The 18,933-nt window shown below is 50.8% G+C and overlaps 1 protein-coding gene across 4 annotated transcripts in view; it reads left to right on the forward strand.

The window, feature by feature from the left end:
* Ppp1r37 (protein phosphatase 1 regulatory subunit 37) overlaps window positions 1-18,933 on the forward strand; it is a 40,302-nt gene that overhangs the window by 8,162 nt on the left and 13,207 nt on the right. The gene's annotated exons all lie outside the window — the stretch shown is intronic.

Genomic DNA, 18,933 nt, shown 5'->3' on the forward strand with positions numbered 1-18,933 from the left:
GAACCGAGGGCACCCACTGGTCGTGTTCTTTAGAAACCAACCTGCGTGTCCGGGAACAGACAGATACTACTGCCAGGCTGTGGGCAGCAGAGTGGGCAGCTGGTGGCTTTGATGTGTGTTAGGGTGGGGAACTGGATTGCAGGAAATGGTACACTGGGAGCCTGCCATAATGCCAGTTTGGCTAGTAATTATCAAAGAGACCACAGTTAATTTAGCCTCGGCCTGGGCCAGCCAGGGGCCGGGTGGTCTGTTTTGGGTTCTGAACTTAGGGAACCAGTGCGCAGGACCCGGAGAGTCAGCTGGGCCCTGGCAGCAGCCTGGTGACCAGTGTGGAGAGATCAGAGCAGGAAGGGGAGAGGTGGAGCAGTGTGGCCATTCAGAAGTGGGTAAGGAAACCTGGTGTGGCTGTCTGCAGCTGTGAACCCAGAGAAGGCTGAGGCTGGAAGGTGGTGCCTTTTAGGAGGGTTTGGGCTGCATAGTGAAACAGGGTTTCACTATAAGCAAAAGGAAAAAAGAAAGGAAGGAAAGACAGCTGGATTGAATTCTGTCTTCCCATTTACTCTTTGCAACTGCAGAGAGTTTACTTAGCTCCCGTGAGCGGCAGGAGTTTACTGGGGACTAAGTGAAGTTACACGTGAACAAGTGCCTGGTGAGGTTGAGCCCTCCTAAATCTGTGATAATTGCCAAGGCAGTCTTGGGGCCTGGAGAGAGGTTGCTCATTTAATGGGGCCAAAATGGACTGTGTCTAGGTCTTCCAGGATGAGGGTACGTTCAGATGGTGGGCTTGGAGGTGAGGGCACTTAGAGAGTTGGGCATGCTTCTGGGCAAAGTTTCTGACCCACAGTTTTCCTGAAAAGGCAAAGCCTTTCGTTACTTTTTGAATTAAATTTAATTGTTTTGAGACTGTCTTATATAGCACAGGATCACTTTCCACTTCTGACACCCCCCCCTTGCCTCTATATCCTGAATGACGGGATTACAGGTATGTGCTAACACTTATTTTATGCAGGGCTAGGGGTGGAGCCTAGGGCTTTCTTAGTGCCAGGCAAACGCTCTACCATAGAGCCACACTTGTAGCCTCTCTATGGTTTTTTTTGTTTGTTTGCTTGTTTTGTTTTTGAGATGGGGATAGAATTTGATAGTCCAGGCTGGCCTTAAATGCATGGCAGTCCACCTGCATCAGTCTCTCTCCAAGTTCTAGGATGACAGACACGGCCCACCATGCCCTGCAAGGTTTGTCGCTCGTGAAAGCTGTTTTCCCCTCCTTCCTCTGTTTGTCTCCTAATGGGGGTGCTAATTTTTTAGTTGTAACTCTTAAATAGCTCTTGTAAATACCTGTCCCTTAAAGCAGCTAATTGGATTGCTACTGGTAAGGGTGACAGGTCCAGGTGATGATGACTCCCAGGCCAGGAGGCTGCCATTCCCCCAGCCTTTCAGAGTGACAGCAGAAACTACTCAGTTCTCACTTTTGGAGGAGAGGGTAGGGAGACAGCCTTGACTGCTGACTGGGAATAAGCTTGAAAACTTGGTGTCCATAGGGGCAAGAATGTGAAGGTGGCCAGTTTGGACAGAGCCATCAGCCACCAGGTGCCCAGGGGTACAGCAGAGTTGTCCATTGCCTGGGAAGTATGGGGAATGGGAAGCTCAATTGGCTCAGAAGGTTAGTGAGAGCCCAGTTGAGAGATAGGGGTGTCTGAGGGAGTGGTCTGACCTGGATCAGGGTAGCAGATAGTGAGTTACAGTTGGTCTCTGAGCCCTGTATAGCATGGGGGTATATAATTTATAACCTCAGACAGTTCCCGAGTGACAGTCATTGGATGTCTGAACTGAGGGACTGAGTTGTCTCAAATCCACTCTTCATAGGGAGACATATGGAAGAACTGACTGGGCCTGGGGGTGTTGGGAAGTAAAGGGAGCCTGGGGCAGGGGAGCAGCTCTGAAGGAGTCTGCCAGCACCAGCTCCCATTTAGCCTAATTCGAGGGGTGGGAGCGGTGTGTGTGTGTGTGTGTGTGTGTTAGCTGGAGTAGGATAGGGTGCCTGGAGCTCTAGGTGCCCGTCTGAGGTCCAGAGCCCCTCAACCATTGCAGGGATCTGGGGTTGGGGGCCCCTTGATGTGAGGTGATCTAAGGACCCAATTGTTTCCTTGTCAAACCAGGGCCATTGGCGATCTATTATCTGTTTTCTCCTTGGTGTTCCCAAAAGGAATGGGAACTGATTCTGGCCTTTTAGTCCCACTTTCCTGAGCCCCACCTGGAGCCTAGTAGCAGTGTGACCAGCCTGAGGGGAGGTTTGTGGGACCCTGGCAGAGCGTGTGTGTGTGTGTGTGTGTGTGTGTGTGTGTGTGTGTGTGTGTGTGTGCTGTGCCTGCTCTATGACTTCCTCTCTAAAGCAGGGCCAGTGGGCTTTGCCCTGTAGTTGGCTGGGATGTGGGGGTGGGACGTGAGACTTGGGGAATAGGGAGGTGGTGGAAGTCGTGAGCAGAAGAGGCATGTTGGCATGTGGGTACTGGGAGAGGGAGGGAGCTAGGCAAGTCTCCTCTGAAGAGAGGCAACCCTTGGGTCCTAGCTCTTCCAGGGAATGAGTAGCCTTTCTAGACCAAATCACAAGCAAGGCCTCGGCAGCCACTGCTGGATTCTGGGCTTTGCAGGCTTGTGAGAGGGACTTGTGATCTAAGCACATGATGCCGTTTCCCACCCTGCAGTTCTGACAGTGGCATCCGGCCAACCTTCACTCAGTCCTGGTGCTGCCCACTAGGAGATTTCTAGTGAAGTTCCATGTGACCATCCCTAGCCACCTGGGCTTTAGGGGAGAGGCTGGTGAGGGCCGTGGATGTGCTGAGAACAGCCATACTGTTTGTTCTCTCTGCCCTTTAATCCTGGAACTGGTTTGGCAGGTAGAAGCCTTGTGACAACAGTACATGGGGAGTAGGGCAGGGAGGGCCATTGGGCCATGGGCTGGATCTCTGTGTGGAGTACTGCTGAGGGACCCAGGGCCACAGCACAATCTACGCTACTACTCTTGCTCCATCCTTGCCCTGCCCACAGTGTGCCTTTCAGCCCTGATACTCTTCTCTTCCTCCACTGCTTGCCAGCCCCTCCCCCGCACTGTCCTTCAGGCTCATTCCTCAAGATCGATGCCCCTACTTTGGGGTAGGTCTTGGCCTCCAGGTCCAGCCTTGTCTGTGGGCAAATTACCCAGTCTCTGAGTAAGTTCAATCGAGAGTGTGGGGGACAGCAGGAAAGTTGCTGGCCTGTGCACAAGCCTGCTGAGGACTTTGGGCCAGTCGCTGCTCCCATCACATGCTTCATGATGCCACTCTCTGACCTGTGGGCCCAGGTGCGCCCAGCTTCTCAGACCTTCAGTTCTTTTTTCATTTGTTTTGTTTTGTTTTGTTTTCCAAGACAGACTTGGTCTGTGTAACAACCAGGCTAGCCTGGAGCTCACAGAGATCCGCCTGCTTCTGCCTCCTGGGATTAAGGGTGTGTTGTGCGCTACTACAGCCCAGCCCTAACCTCAGTTCTTGATTCGTATTCCTGTGCCGCCTCACTTCAAAGATGAAGCCTGTCGTTGCTGATTGCAGTCTGGTTCTAAGTACACATGTGGGAGATCATGAGGGTTTTAGATCTGATACCCTGTGGTGGCACTTGGAGGAAGCTCTGGAGCAGTTAATCCAGTTTGTGCCAGGACAGAGCTCTTCCTCCAAGGTGCCAGGCAGGTATTGGCAACACTCCTGAACCCCACTGAAGCACTCAGAGCTGGCACTCGGCACAGTCCCTGAACAGATAGTGCCTCCAGGGCATTGCTCCAAAAGGATTAAGATCTGGAAGCCACAGGCCTGGGCTGGACCTGCTGCATGCTTCAGGGGCTTGGTTTTGCACAACAGACCTTCTTTCCAGGCTGTTCTAACCTCTGGTTTGGCTCTCCTGTGCTCATGCCTTTCTTAGCAGACTGCAGGCTAGCAGGGTGACCTTGGTTGGCCTGCAAGTGCACAGCAAGGTGAGCGCTGACGTGACTAACACAGGTGATGGCAGCAACCTTCTGCAGTAGAGCATGGGGCTAGGGCTGCAGTGTCTGCTTTCTGGGTGACTTAAGTGCTCACAGGTCCCTGCTCTCCATGACCGGGTACCCACCATGTGCTGACTCTCTTTAAGTCACACAGCTACCCCAGTGGATAGGCCTGTGGCCATGAGGACTAGAGCACTGAGAAGTGGAGTGCCTTACCCGTCTTTGTCACACAGTTCCAAGAAGGGGCTGGTCTGGGACACAGACCCACGGTATCAGCTACTAGAGATTTGTGACCCTTGTACTGTCTGCAGGACCAAAGGCAAGCGCATTTAGGCCAGCAGTCAGTGTCACTTCGTCTAAACAGAGGTGACAGTCGTGGCCTTGCAGGGCTGTAGCCAGAATAAGAAACAGTAAAGGGCCTTGACTTTTGGCACTCAAAGGGAAACTGGCTCCTGGGTGACTTCAAAGTCCCTAGAGGGTTGGGCTACTGCTCTGCCTCTGGTAGTGACTTGTCCATACCTTTGGCCCTTAGGACACACTTTTATAGTGCTGATGCATATTCTTGTCGCATAAGTGACTCAGTGGCAGTCACCCCTGCTTGGTCCATTCAAGTGCTACATGCTAGGGAAAAGATGAAGGGAAATCACAGAGTGACCAGTAGATGCGTAGGCTGGGTGCTGAGGCCTGGAGTAGGGGGATGGGACAGAACTGGGACATCTGCTAAGAAGTCCTCAGAGTCAGCTAGGTATGGAACAGCTGCAGGTGTGTGGGGACTAATCACACAGCCAGCCAGACATGCACAAGGGCAGGAAAACTGGGACGCCACAGGTGAGGCTGAGCAAGGCTTCAAAACACCCTAGTATACAGAAGATGGGGGCTGCAGGGGTTGGGGTGTTTGGGGGTATGTGTGTGTGTTTATATATGCAAATTATTGTTTTTGTTTTGTTTGAGACAGGGTTTCTCTGTGTAGGCCTGGCTGTCCTGGAACTCACTTTGTAGGCCAAGCTGGCCTCAAACTCACACTTGCCTCTGTCTCCCAAGAGCTGGGATTAAAGGTGTGTGCCACCACATCCAGCCAGATTAGTTTTTAAGAGTTTTGACTGGCTGGCCTGCAACTCTATGTAGATCAGGCAGGCATCAAAATTCATAGATCACCTGCCCCTGTCTTTTCAGTGCTGGGCTAAGAGGGTGCAGTGCTGTACCTGCCCTCTGTGTTTGAGGCATGCTCTCACATTGTAGCCCAGGCCAAGCCGAGGCTCACTGTGAACCTTCTGCTTCATTCTTAAGCGCTGTGTGCAGGAGCCACCACGCCTGGGATTTTGTGTTTCTTATTGAACCCAGGGCCTCTTGAATGCTAGGAATGTACTCCTTTTCCAGGTTGCCTCCTCAGGCAACAATAATTGACTCTGATCTGAGCCATTGCTGGTGATTTGTTATACCTGTGTGGTGATTAGTGCATGTCCACCCCCGACTCCCACATCCAAGATCCCTGTGACTTTCCCATCTCATCCATTCCTTCATTTTTAACCTCCAGTACAGCCCACTGAAGCCTGGGGGCAGTCTCCTCGGGTATCATAGCGTCCTGCGCAATAGTGTTATCTTGTCACTTGTTAAATCCAGAAATTCTTTTTTTCTTTTTTTGTTTCTCAAGACAGGGTTTCTCCATGCAACAACTCTGGCTATTCTGGAACTTGTTTTGTAGACCAGGATGGCCTCAAACTCACAGAGATCTGCCTTCCTCTGCCTTTCAGTATAAGTGTTGGAGTTAAAGGCGTGGGGCACTGCCGCTTAGCCAGAAAAGTTCTGGCTCAAGGGTCTCTGGTAAGAAAATATGGAGCTTGAGGGGGCCCCTTTTGCATATTTTTTAATGTTTATTTATTATGTATACAGTGATCTGTCTACATGTATGCCTGCAGGCAAGAAGAGGGTAGATAGTTGTGAGTCACCGTGTGGTTGCTGGGGACCAAACTCAGGACCTCTAGAAGAGCAGCCAGTGCTCTTAACCGCTGAGCCATCTCTCCAGCCCCTCCTTTTGCATCTTAAGAGTGTCTGTAGCAGCAGAAGTAGCATGGGACCTAATGGCCATCAGTCTGTTGTGATCATGGCATGTGTGCTTCTTCCCTCAGGAGCTGATTTGTTTGTGGGCTGAGGATGATGCTGATCTTTATTAAAACAAGCAAGCCTGCAGTAGGGACTACCTACTGTGGCTCTGGTGCTGAAAGTGAAGTGATAGTCTTTGCCGCCTTCTCTTGCTGTAAGGAAAGCAGGTGCAGTCTGCTTGAAGGTGACATCAGCTCCTCCACTCCTAGGCTACATGATCTTGGACAGATACTACTCTTGTGCTTTTGTTTCCCCGATTGGCAGATAGTCTTGGGGGTTTTTGTTTTGTTTTTGTTGTTTTTTTTTCAAGACAGGATTTCTCTGTGTAACAGTCCTGGCTGGCCTCGAACTCACTTTGTAGACCAGGCTGGCCTTGAATTCACGGAGATCTGCCTGCCTCTGCCTTCCAAGTGCTGGGATTAAAAGCGAGTCTTGGAGTTTTCTGTCAAGTTGTTTTGACTTTGGGAAGGGGAAGTATGCAGCTGGGCACAGTCTGCCTATGCTGTGGGTGCCCTCTGTGAGGTGGCTCATGGTGCCTTTAGATGCTACTGTAGGTTCAGGTCTGTCCTCTGAGAGCTACGTCTGCATAGGCAGTGGGTGTGGGTGTGCAGAGCCCCTGATTCCAGGAAGGAGCTCGAGGCTGGGTGCCAGAGTCCTTAGAGAGATGTACAGGACCTGGCTGTGTCCCCACATTGGGAAAGCTCCTTGAAGGCCAGTTTCCTCCGAGCTTCTACCCCTGCATAGTTCCTGGCCTCCATAATGGGCAGGGCTGGGCGGTGATGGTGGTGCACAGTCAGCCTCACACATTGTCCTCACCTCCTTTCCTTTTCTCTGGGCAGCTGCAGGAGCTGTTGCCTGAAGCTGGGGGTGGCAGTTGGGAAGTGTCTCTGCCACTGCTAGCTGTGCTCATGTGACTGGCCCAGCATCCTCTCCCTTCCCAGCAAGAGCTTGCAAGCTGGTGATTCAAGCAAGGCCACGGCCTCCCAACTTGGTTTGGGTGGATGGGTAGGCCCACCTGCATGCTTCAACTTGAGACCCGAGGGCTCAGACCTGTGGCCATCTCACACCCACTCCTCCTTTCTTCCTTTCAGTCTCAGAGGCTGCAGCTGCCAGCAGTACTGTCATAGGGCTCCTGTCTGGGCCGCCTTCCCCTTCCCTGTGCTGTGCAGAGGACCATTGGGGCTGGTTCCCTAGAGAGGAGAAGGGAGGAGCTAGGGAAGTGGAGTTGCCAGAAAATGCAGGCAAGCCTCCAGAGCACCAGCCAGCTTTTCCTTGGAGGGGTGGTGATTGGGGAGCAAGGGGGACACTCAAGGCTCCCTTTTACTCATCCCCCTACCAGGTTTTGGCTCTGTGTTACTGATATAGGTCATCTTCACAGTAGGCAGGAAGGGGGTAGAGACTCAACTGGAGTGCCAGGGCCACATAGGCCTCAGGGGAGGGGCTGGCTCTTCGGGAGAACTCTGACACTTTGCCCTGTCCAGGGCAAAGTCTCCAGAGTTACAGGATGAAGCCCACATAGATGCTCAGCCTCCAGCCCCAGACTGAGATGCCCCTTATGGTCTTCCTGCTCATCCTCCCCAGTTGGCCCAGATGGCAGGCACCACTCCAGACAGAGCCCTGTTCTCCCCTGGTAGCTATGATACCTCCTCACATTGGTTTTTGTTTGGGTCCATTTTCCCCCACTCGGCCAGAAGCTACCAGGGGACTCGTACCTGTTCTTCTGGCTTTTTGAAGGAGCCATAGTCTTGAGCCTGGGAAAACCAAAGGATTTGGGACAGTGTATCTGTTGGTACCTTGGAGCACATAAGCTCAGAACGGGGCTGGAGGGGGTTGTGATCAAGCCCTCACTCCCTGCTTGTCCACTCTTCCCCCATTTATGCATGTGTTTATTTAGTGTTTTCTAAACCGGGTCTCACTGTATCCCAGTCTGGCCTCGAACTTTTGTCTGTCTGTCTGTCTGTCTATCTATCTATCTATTTATTTTGTTTTTTTTTGAGACAGTATTTCTGTGTAGCCCTGGATACCCTGGAACTCACTTTGTATACCAGGCTGACCTCGAACTCAACTCATTTCAACAGGATCTGCATGCCTGTCTCTGCCTCCCAAGTGCTGGCATTAAAGGTGTGCCACCTCCCAGCTGACCTTGAACTTTAGCAGTCTTCCTGCCTGAACTGTGCCAGGATTGTAGGTGTCCTTCTGAGTATCAATTTGTTTTAAAGGTAGAGTTCTGTAGTCCTGGGTGGCCTCAAACTTTAATAAGTAACTGAGGATGGCTTTGAACTCCCGTTCCTCTTGTCTTTGTCCCTCAAGTGACGGAATTACAGCCTGGTAAACCATACTTGGCCCTTCTGTTCCTTTTTTTTTTTTTTTAATATTTATTTATTTATTATGTATACTATATTCTGTCTGTGTGTATGTCTGCAGGCCAGAAGAGGGCACCAGACCTCATTAAAGATGGTTGTGAGCCACCATGTGATTGCTGGGAATAGAACTCAGAACCTTTGGAAGAGCAGGCAATGCTCTTAACCACTGAGCCATCTCTCCTTCTGTTCCTTTTGAGACAGTCTAACTGTGTGGCCCAGGTTGGCCTGGAACTCAAGATCCTCTTGCCTTAGGCTCCCAAGCGCTGGCACTCAATGTGTACGCCTGGAGGTGGACTTTGTTCATGCCTTTGTTTGTCAGTCTTCTGGCCCCTACCATCCTGCATGCAGAGTAGAAGCAAGTTATGCTCCCATCATGCACTCCAGAGGTCTTGAAAAGCAGCCTGGGGGCTGGTGGGATGGCTCAGCAGTAAGAGCACTGGTTGCCTTTTCAGAGGACCCGGGTTCAAGGACTCCTAGCACCCACGTGACAGCTCACAACTGCCTGTAACTCAGTTCCAGGGAATCTGATACAGTCTCATCAATGTACATAAAATTAAGTAAATTATTGAATTAAAAAAGAAAAAGAAAACACCTGTTACCTCCTTTATCTCAGATCACACTTTGATCCACTACTCGAGGTCTAGGATGACTTGTCTCTGCCTCCCTTCCTGGCTGCCACTGGACTCACCTGACCCTGTACCACCAGCTTGCTTTTAAGGCTTGAACGTATAGGAGTGCCCCACATTGCATCTGTCTGGATTGGTAGCCCTGTGCACACGGCTCCCAGGGCTCTTTGTAGATCTGCTTATGTGCTCTCCTATCTGAGACTGTGTCAGACAGAAGGCCAGAGTACATTTTCTCTGATACTACTGTTCTTCCAAAGTCCGCACCACATGGCACCATGCGTGGCTTTAGCCAGAACTTGATAGAACATTGGGGGAAGGAAGTGGTGAGTGGTGCTGATCTCAGTGGCCCCAGGAACAGCAGGATGGGTCAAGAAAAGACTGTAGACAGGTTACCCAGCCTTCCTCTGGCATCTCACCATGCTTCTAGGAATGTAGTTTAGACCCGAGGTGCCAAGAAACAGGCCATCTGTTCTTAATTTGCCCTGTGTTAGAGGTCAGGGTGCTGGCCCACTGCAACAAGGCAGTGTTCAAGGCCCTTTGCCAGTATGTGGTTCCAGTCCTTCCCTAGGAGGAGGTTCTGGGAACTCCACCTTGGTTGGTCCACCTGTAGGGCAGAGATCCAACTCTCGCTGCCCTCCAGCATCACTCAGGGCAGCAGCTGCCCAGCTCCAGCCCTTCCCCCCCCCAACCCTGTCCTGTAAGCCCCTCTGCAATCTACTGGCTCCCCTGTGTACACAGCCCCAGAGCCAGAGCTGAGGTCTGACACTGCTCCACCAAAGACCCAGTTTTCACCTCCCTGGGAGTGGACCTGTGGGCAACTAGGCAGCCTAGAACTGCTTGAGGAATGGCTACACAGTCTTCTTGTCACAGCCCCTGTCAAGTGACCTCTCCCTGGCAGTGTATGAAGGACAATAACTCTTGAAGCTGTCTGTCCTTCTGATTGTGGTTCTGCCCTGAGGCAAGAAATGGGACCTCATTGTGTTCTGTCCTGTTCTGTTAAAAGTCTCTTAGCTACCAGTCAGTGGTGGCACACAGCTTTAATCCCAGCACTCAAGAGGCAAAGACAGGCGGATCTCTGTTGAGTTCAAGGCCAGCCTGGTCTACAAGAGCTAGTTCCAGGACAGGCTACAGAGAAACCCTGTCTTGAAAAACCAAAAAAAAAAAAAAAAAAAAAAAAGGTTGACCTCATTAAGTGAATCCATCTTCCTCTGCCTCCTATACTGGGATTACAAGTGTATGCCATGGTTCCCGGCTTCACTGTGCTCTTGATTTGTGTTTTTTGATGGTTCATGGGCTTTGTGTGTGCTTTTTTAAGATGCTTAACCATCTTCAGTGGAGAAATTTGTGCTTTTCACATCTTTGCCCATTTATAAGTTGTGTTGTCAGAAGACACAACACTGTCTGTCCAAGTTCTCTGTATATACCTGGGTACCAGGTTATTGTGAGGCGGGTGTTGTTTACTCCCAGCATCTCTGGATAGCAGCCAGCCACACAGAGATGCAGATGACACTGCCAGTCTGTGGCAGGAAAAGTTCAGAACTGCTCCTTCTCGTGGCGTCTTCCATTTTGAATGTTTTTACACCTTGAGGCAGGCTCTTATTATGCAGCCCTGGTTGTAGATCGTGTTGGCCTCAAAGTCAAAGAAATCTGCCTGCCTCTTTCTCATGATTTCTTGAATTGAAAGCATGTCCCACGAGGGCAACCTCTCTTCCCATTTTTAAAAAAGCATGGCTGAAAGGCCCAACATGATAGCACATGCCTGTGATCCCCACTTTTGGGAGTGGAGATAGGAGGATCCAGGCCAGCCTGGGCTAAGTGAGCTCTGACTCAAAACTCAGGAGTCAACCAGATGTGGTGGTTCATTCCTGTCATCCCAGCATTCAGGAGGCTGATGCAGGGGGATTGCCACAGTTTAAAAACAACCTGGTTTACAGAATTTGACCCTCCCCCCCCCAAAAAAAAAAACAAAACAAAAAAGCATGCTTTAAAATTCATCGTGGGCTGTGGTAACTCACCCAGCTGTTTCCGTTTCCTCATTGCTGAGCCAATATCTTCCCATTTTTAAGCCACAGAAACAACCAATGCTGATTGTCCCTAAATCTTCCTGTACCTCCTGAATGGCTTTCCCACAATTTCGTAGATGGTTTTACAAGGTCAAAGGGTGGGAGCATTTGAAGCCCTGGGTTCAGTTTGTGTTTGTGGACTGAGGCTTGAGTGGGCCCAGGCTCCATGGTCATGGTCACCAAAGTAAGCAGAGTATGCTAGACTCCTGGGGCTGTTTTCAGTGAGTGAGTGAATGCTGACTGCATTGGGGTGTCTTGGGGGAGGGTGGAGTTTGTTTTTGGATTGAGAGTCTCACTTGGTAGCCTAGGCTGGCCTTGAACTCTCTGAAATCCTGCCTCAGCCCCCTGACCAGTTGACACCAGCATCTCTTGTGACCAGCAGCTTTGTTTAGGAACTAAAAGATACCAATACCCACTCACTCATTACTGATGAGGTGAATGGACAGAGGGGAACAAATCAGGTCTGTTAGGACAGTCACAAAAATTTCAAATCATATGACAAATCATACAACAATATGAGGAGGCCTGGTGACACAGGCCGGTAGTCCCAGCTACTTGGAAGGCTGAGACAAAAGAATCATGAGTTCAGCACCTCCTGAGGCTGCAGAGTGAGTTCCAGGTCACCCTGAACACCTCCACCAGAGCCTATCTCAAAAACTATTGTAAACATGGGATGGGGCTGGGCAGAAGGACACAGGCCTTTGATACCTTCACTCAGGAGGTAGAGGCAGGCGGATCTCAAGGCCAGCCTGGACTTAGCAGGGCACCTGCTCCCTCCTGGGCCCCTGAGACACCAACCTCTGTCCTCTGGTGGCCTGTCCTTCCTTAACCCTAAACCATGTTAGGTGCTTTTCTGGACTGCATCGCGGGTCATCACTGGCTGGGAGCGTCGTATAGATATTGCCTGCCACGACACCTTATGGGGCACAGTAGGTTTTCTGGTGAGGTGTGGGATTAAGAGAAGAAATGGGTTTCACTGTCCTATTTTCCTTGGAGTTAGATCTGGATCAAGGAATACATGAGCCTCAAGCTCATCCATTTTCTAAAGATCTGAGCCCCTATGGTGTCTGTGCTGAGCTCTGGCAAAGAGAGCAGACAGGGCCCTGCTGTCAGAGCCCAGAGGTGATGGGTCACTGTCCACTTCTGACTACCTATCCTGGCAGAACCGCCATCTAGAAGTGAGAGGCCCCAGGCCACAGAAGCAAGAGGGGATGACAGGTTGCTCTGCACCCCCTTACTGAAGGTGGACAGGACCAGTGTAATTGCATGGAACCCAACAAGAGTAGTTAGGGCTGCATGGGACTGCCATGGGCCTTAGTGACTGGCAACAGGGGTTTGGGGGCAGGGCGCAGAGTACAACCTCAGGTGCTGGCTACTTTTTTTGCTTTTGTTTTTTTGAGACAGGGTTTCTCTGTGTAGCTTTGGAGCCTGTCTTGGAACTTGCTTTGTTGACCAGGCTGGCCTTGAACTCACAAAGCTCCACCTGCCTCTGCCTCCCGAGTGCTGGGACTAAAGGTGTGTACCTGGTTTTCATTGGCCTGAAATGTGACAAGTAGGTTAGGTCGGGTGGCCAGTGAGCCCTACTGTCTGCTTATCTCTGCCTCCCCAGCACTGGGATTACAAAGGCATGCTGCCATACCCAACATTTGGGGTTTGTGTGTGCGTGCACGCATGCACTGTGTTTGTGGAGCCTGAAGTTGACTCACCGAGTCAATCTCACTGACTCCAGCTAGTCCAGATGCCAGCTGGCACCAGGGATGTCTATCTCTGCTTCCTGAGTAAAGGATTACAAGTACCCGTCACATCTGTGCAGTTCTGTGTGAGTGCCATGATCCAGGTTCCGGCCCTAATGCTTGTGAGGCGAGCCATATCCAGCTCACCCCAGCTTTTTAACATTAGTCTAGAGATTGAGCCCAGGTCCTCGTGCTTGCCAGCAAGCATTTTACTGACTGAGCTGCTCCTCAGCCCTCTGTGTAGCAGCCAGTTCTAGGCATCCACTTGTGTAGGGGGTGTGATGTTTTTGCCCCATTTTGCAGATGAGGGAAGGTTGCAGGCCATCCTGTCTCTCTAGGCAACTGAGCCCTCCAGAGCCTGTTACAGTTTTACCTTCTGGGGCCGTGCATCTGCTCATGGACAAAGTGAGGGATAGTTCCAATTCCAGGTCTGAATGGATGAGCCGCCCTGGGCTGCAGCCTACTCCTTATACTTGCATCCCTAGCCCTGCCCGCGACTCCCTAATGTGAACCCTTGGGAGGCTAGCTCCCACCATCTGCTCCGCAGAGTAGTCTTTGGTCCTGCCATTTCTCTCTCCCTGGTGGTCACCCCTTGCCTATCTCCAGGTTGTCCCCTGTGCACCCTCAGCTACCCAGCCCTGGGTAAATATTTAAGGGTAAGCAGTGGGTGTGTGAGGAGGGTTTCCGGGATGCAGTTGGGCTTGAGCAGGTGCTGTGAGCCTCTCCCTCCTCAGCCGGGAGCTGTTTGCTCTACTCTCCTGCCACCTGGTCACCAAGGTGTTTGGCCTTGAACTGTGATGAGAGCTGCTGATGCTGCTGCTGCTTACAAAGCTTGAGCCCCTTGCTGCCACTCTGTTAGCTGGTTTACTCGCTGCTTCTAGAAGTCTGTCTGTCCTTGCTTGTTTTCTGGGCATAGAGACCCAAGTATGAAGTAAGAGGCAGGGCCTGAAACATTTGAGGTCTCCTGGTCATCAGGGATACCAGGTAAATGGGAGTGGTCCATACCTTACCTTTGGGCCACACCTCACTCGTTCTGTCTCTGGAGCCTTCTCCCTGCTGATGTGTCTTAGGGCACACAAGCCTGGCCATTCTTAGTAGTCCAAGAAGTCCCTGCCTCCTGTACAAGGCCTGACTCCCAACTCCATGCCCTCACTAGTCACTGTTTCCTCTGTTGTCACCTGTGTCCTTTGAGGATCCCCTTCCTGCTGGGGCCATAGAGGAAAGCCTCCAGAAAGCTTTAGGTCAGTGACAGTCCCACGGGGACCTTACTGTCTTCCCAGCACCAGGCTAGATGTGTTCTCATAGTTGTTCAGATGTTTGTCCACCCCGATTTAAGTTCTGTGCCCAGGCCCATGCTAAGGGTGCAGCCGTGGCCAGGACAGACCTGTCCTGCCTCACTGTCCAGAAAGGGAAGTGTGAGAGACAGGAATATGGGGGAAGGGATTAACAACAGCTCAATAGGCACCTGAGAGGAAGATCTGAAGGAAGCCAACACATACACAGGCTGGGATAGGTCATGTGACACTGTTGAGCCCACCTGTGAGGGTCCCAGTGACTTTCCCAGCGATTTCACCTTCATCGCCACTGCTAGGAAGCAGATACTGACTTGGAAGCATGGCCTGTGAGGACCTGATGTTTGCATCTCAGCGTTGCTGGTGGCCCTTCCTGTGCCCCAGGAAGGAGGATCCTTTAGGCAAGGAAGCAAGCCATGAAGAGATAAGAACAAAAACCCTGTGCAGATTGACTTAGTCAACCTGGATCAGACTGTCAGCATATTTCAAACACAGTGCAATTTGGGAAAAGGTTTCCAGGCAACAATAGTCCAGTTTCAGGTGCACAGTAAAGCTTAAGTTTGACTACTTAGAAACTCCTTTGACAAAGGCCATGTGACCCTGAAGTCTATCTACATAGACACCTGTAGTCCATGAGGGTTCAGCTAAAAGGCTTGCAGTCTGGTGTGGTCTCTGATTGATAGCATGAAGGTCAGCAGGCTGTAGAATACAGTGATGCCCCCCTCAGGATTGGTTCTATTAACTGGGATCTGGGGAGGGAGAGTCTGGCTAATCATTCTGGGGAATTTGGGTGAGATCTTATATCAAAAGAAGGGTGAGGTCTGCCACCAGATAGCAAAAAGGCCGCTCCCAGCCTTCTGGGCAGGAGAACAGGTGTTTTATCTCCTTCTTGAGGGAGGCCCCTGCATGTTTAACATTCCTAGTTCAGTTCCCTAGTGCTCTGGGCACAAAGAACTTTGTGCCTCCAACACACAGTGGTGGCCACTGAGAAAAAGCAAGGTTTATCTTTAATTTCTGTGTATGTGATTATGTGACCATATATATATGCGATGGTGTGCTTGTAGAGGCCAGAAGAGGACACTGAGTCCCTTGGAACTGGCATTATAAGCAATTATGGACCCATGTATGCCCTGGGAATTGAAGTCTAGGCCTCTGAAAGAGCAGCAAATACTCTTAACCACTGAGCCATCTCTCTAGCTCTTAAATTATTTTAAATAACTTGAAAAATTAGAACAAGAGCCAGTCATTGGTGGAGCACGCCTTTAATCCCAGCACTGGAGGCAGAGGCAGGCACATCTCTGTGAGTTAAAGGCCAGCCTGGTCTACAGAGTGAGTTCCAGGACAGGCTCCAAAACTACACAGAGAAACCCTATCTTGGGGGGAAAAAAAAACTAAAACAAGGCACACAAGATGGCTTAGAGGGTAAAGTCATTTGCTGCCAAGCCCATTGACTTGAGTTTGATCCTCAAGACCTACCAGGTGGAAGGAGAAAACCAACTCTCTTTGGTTTTTCAAGGCAAGGTTTCTTTGTAGATTTGGAGATTGCCCTGGAACTAGGAAGGAGAGCACGATGCTCCCGTTGAGGAAATGAAGCCCCTCCCCAGCTCAGGCCACACCTTATTTTGTCGTGGCAGTCTGTGTGCAGGGGACTGGTCACCACAGTGGCCATGTGCAGCATCAATCATGACTGCACACAGTAATGATAGAGCAGGTAGGCTTGCCTTCCTAGAGGAGATCCTGGGGTCTCTCATCTTCCGAAGCACCCAGTACTGGTGGAACCCAGTACTTGGGCAGGGCTGGGGAGCTTTTGGACAGGGTGGCAGCAGTGAGGCTGTAAGAGTTGTCAGTGCTCCTGATGGTCATTGTTGGTATCTGCACTTGCTCTACCTTTACCCAGTCTCAGACATTGTTACTGGGGCTCATCTTCCATGGCACCTCAACAGCCATCATGCCATGAGCGATGGCCTCCTTGGTGCTGGTTGATGTGAACAGACATGGTGTGGTAAGTTACCTTTTCCGTTAGCCTGGGCAGATGAGTCTTCAGTGTGCACACAGGATTGGGATCTGGATTAGAGGCTCTGTACCCTGGACTGGCTTTACCAGATGAAAGGGCTGCTACCTGTTTTCTCCAGTCTGCCCAGCTTCTGATTGTTAGCCCACCCTGCAAGTAGAGGTAATAGCTCAACCTTCTCCCTTATAAGATGTAGTACCCAGGTGTGAAGGTCAGAGGCGGTGGGTTCATGGCTACTGGTTTAAAAAAGTAATGGACAGTCAGTATTGAAGAGACCCCGTCAGAAGCCTGGGGTGGGAGTTAGAAGAGAGCCTCCCCACCAAGGACTTGCATCCTGGCCACAGCAGCCCTCCGCACTGCTCCACTTCCCTTTGTCCTTGGGGATCCAGAAGTGGCCCTGCCAGGTTCCTATAGACCCAGCCCAGTGTGTGTTAGGAAGCAGCTCTCTTTTGCTGGAGGCTAAGGATATCTCCCCTTTGCAGTGCCACTGGCAGCCGTCCTGGCACTCCCAGAGGAGACAGCTCACAGGAGGCAAGTACACAGTTTCAGCACTGCTGTTTTGAGACCCACCCAGCTGGGAGTGTTGCCATACTGTTCAGGACTTGCCCACTCTGTTCTTCTGTTCCCTCACCCTGCGGCAGGCGAGGAGCCCTGGTGTTTCTAACTCCCACTGCACACCTACTGAGGGCAGAGTGTGCAGGTGCTCCTGGGAGAGGCAGGCTCTGCTCTGGATGGCCAAGGGAAGCCAAGGCCGCAGGCAGAGAGCAGTCCCAGCCTGAAGGGCTTGCTGAGGAACCTGGGCCTCCACTGAGAATGGTGCCCTACTGCACCCCACCTTCCTCCCTCCCCTGGGGCCCCACTATGCGCCTCCCCTTTCTGTATCTCATCTCAGACACTCTGCCAAGAGCCTGGCCTCTTGACAGCAGCTCCGGGCTGGGCACAAGAAGTTGGTTTTTCTGTTCTCCATAGTTTACTGATGTGAAGTTGTTGATCTCACCAGGTGAGAATAAAACCACTATGACAGTTTTTGAGAAAAATTTGAAGCAAGGTGTTTTAAATACTGGCCAGGACAATGGACACCCAGGATTTCCAGAGAATGGCACCAAATTACATTAATCAGAGGCTTATAAGGGCAAACCCCACTTTGTCCAGTCAGGAGCAAGCATACATCCTGATTACTCCTGCCTATGCACCTCCTGCTTGTGTGTGGTCAGGCAAGTCCTGTGCAGTTGGCGCAATCAAGCTTGTTTGCAGAAGCAAAAAAGAAGAAAAATGTACAGGGCTTGTTATCTTACATGAACTACAGCCCCCAGTATTCCAGGAATTTATCTATCCTTGGGCTAGTGGGGCTTACAGGTTAGAGGTGGGTATTTGTTTGTTTGTTTTATAGATCAATTAAACAGTAATTTAAACCTAAAACACAACTTTAGCTACCACAGTCTCCTTGACTAGCCAGGAATTCAAGTTAATCCTTCTGCCTCAGCTCCCCGCCCCCCATGTCAAGTCAGTGCTGGGAACCTAGACAAGCCTGGTGGTACACACCTATAGTCCCAGGATTTAGGAGACTGAGGTGGGGGAATCACCTCTGTTGTTTCTGGATAACTAGGACGATATGAGTGAAAATGAGGATGTGATCACTCCCACGTGTGGTTGGAGAAGATATGAGGGAGAATGCAGCCAGAGGTATCTGGAAGAGACCAGACTGAACATGGCCAGCTGAAGAGACTGGTACTCTGGGAGGGAGAGGGACAGGAGAGGAAGAGGAGAGAGAACAAAGACTCTGAAGCTGGAGGGAGGGGGAAGCCCAGCCCTTGGAGAGGTTTAGGGTGGAGGTGTGGTGAGAAGTGCTGAGAGAAACCAGGTTTCTTTGGTACCTGACACTACATAGAGTGTCTTTTCTCTGTCACGCTTAACAGAGAAAAGACTCTGGCTAACCTTCCTAGGAAGCAGCCCCCTGTATATCTTTCCAGAGATGACTAAACTACAGATATGTCCAGTTGCTGGAGTTTGTAAATAAAGTTTCCCCCTCAAGACAGTTTCTCTGTGTAACAGTCCTCGCTCCTGGAACTTTGTTGACCAGGCTGGCCTCGAACTCAGAGATCTGCCTGTCTCTGCCTCTGCTGGGATTAAAGGCATTCGCCATCCTTTAAATGCCCAACCGTTGAATACAGTTTTCTTTTTTACATATATAATTTATTTTTATTTTATTTGCATTCGTGTTTTGCTACATGTATGTCGGTGTGAGGATGTCAGATCTTGGAGTTACAGTTGTCAGCTGCCATGTGGGTGCTAGGACTTGAACCCAGGTTCTCTGGAAGAGCAGTCAGTGCGCTTAACCACTGAGCCATCTCTCTAGCCCCATGAATACAGTTTTCATTTGAGCATACAGTTCAGTTTTGCTCTGGGTGCTAGTGGCGCACGCCTTTAATCCCAGCACTCAGGAGGCAGAGGCAGGCAAATCTCTGTGAGTTCAAAGCCAGCCTAATCTACAAGAACTAGTTCCAGGACAGACTCCTCCAAAGCTACAGAGAAACCCTGTCTTAAAAAACCAAAAAAAAAAAAAAGAATTCAGTTTTGCTCCTTCTCTGAAGTGGAAATGTTTGTGGAGTTGACCCAAGTGTTCACAGAGGACACTCTTAAGGCTGCTTAACATGGCTGTGTCCATGCGCATGTTCACCTGCTGCAGCAACAGTGCTCTACAAGCCTGGCCCTGCCACCTGGCTAGCAAGAAGCACTTCC

The sequence above is a fragment of the Alexandromys fortis genome, unplaced genomic scaffold (assembly GCF_014885135.2).
Source record: "Alexandromys fortis isolate MF-2015 unplaced genomic scaffold, M_Fortis_MF-2015_v1.1 scaffold_240, whole genome shotgun sequence".
Classification (NCBI taxonomy): Eukaryota; Metazoa; Chordata; class Mammalia; order Rodentia; family Cricetidae; genus Alexandromys; species Alexandromys fortis.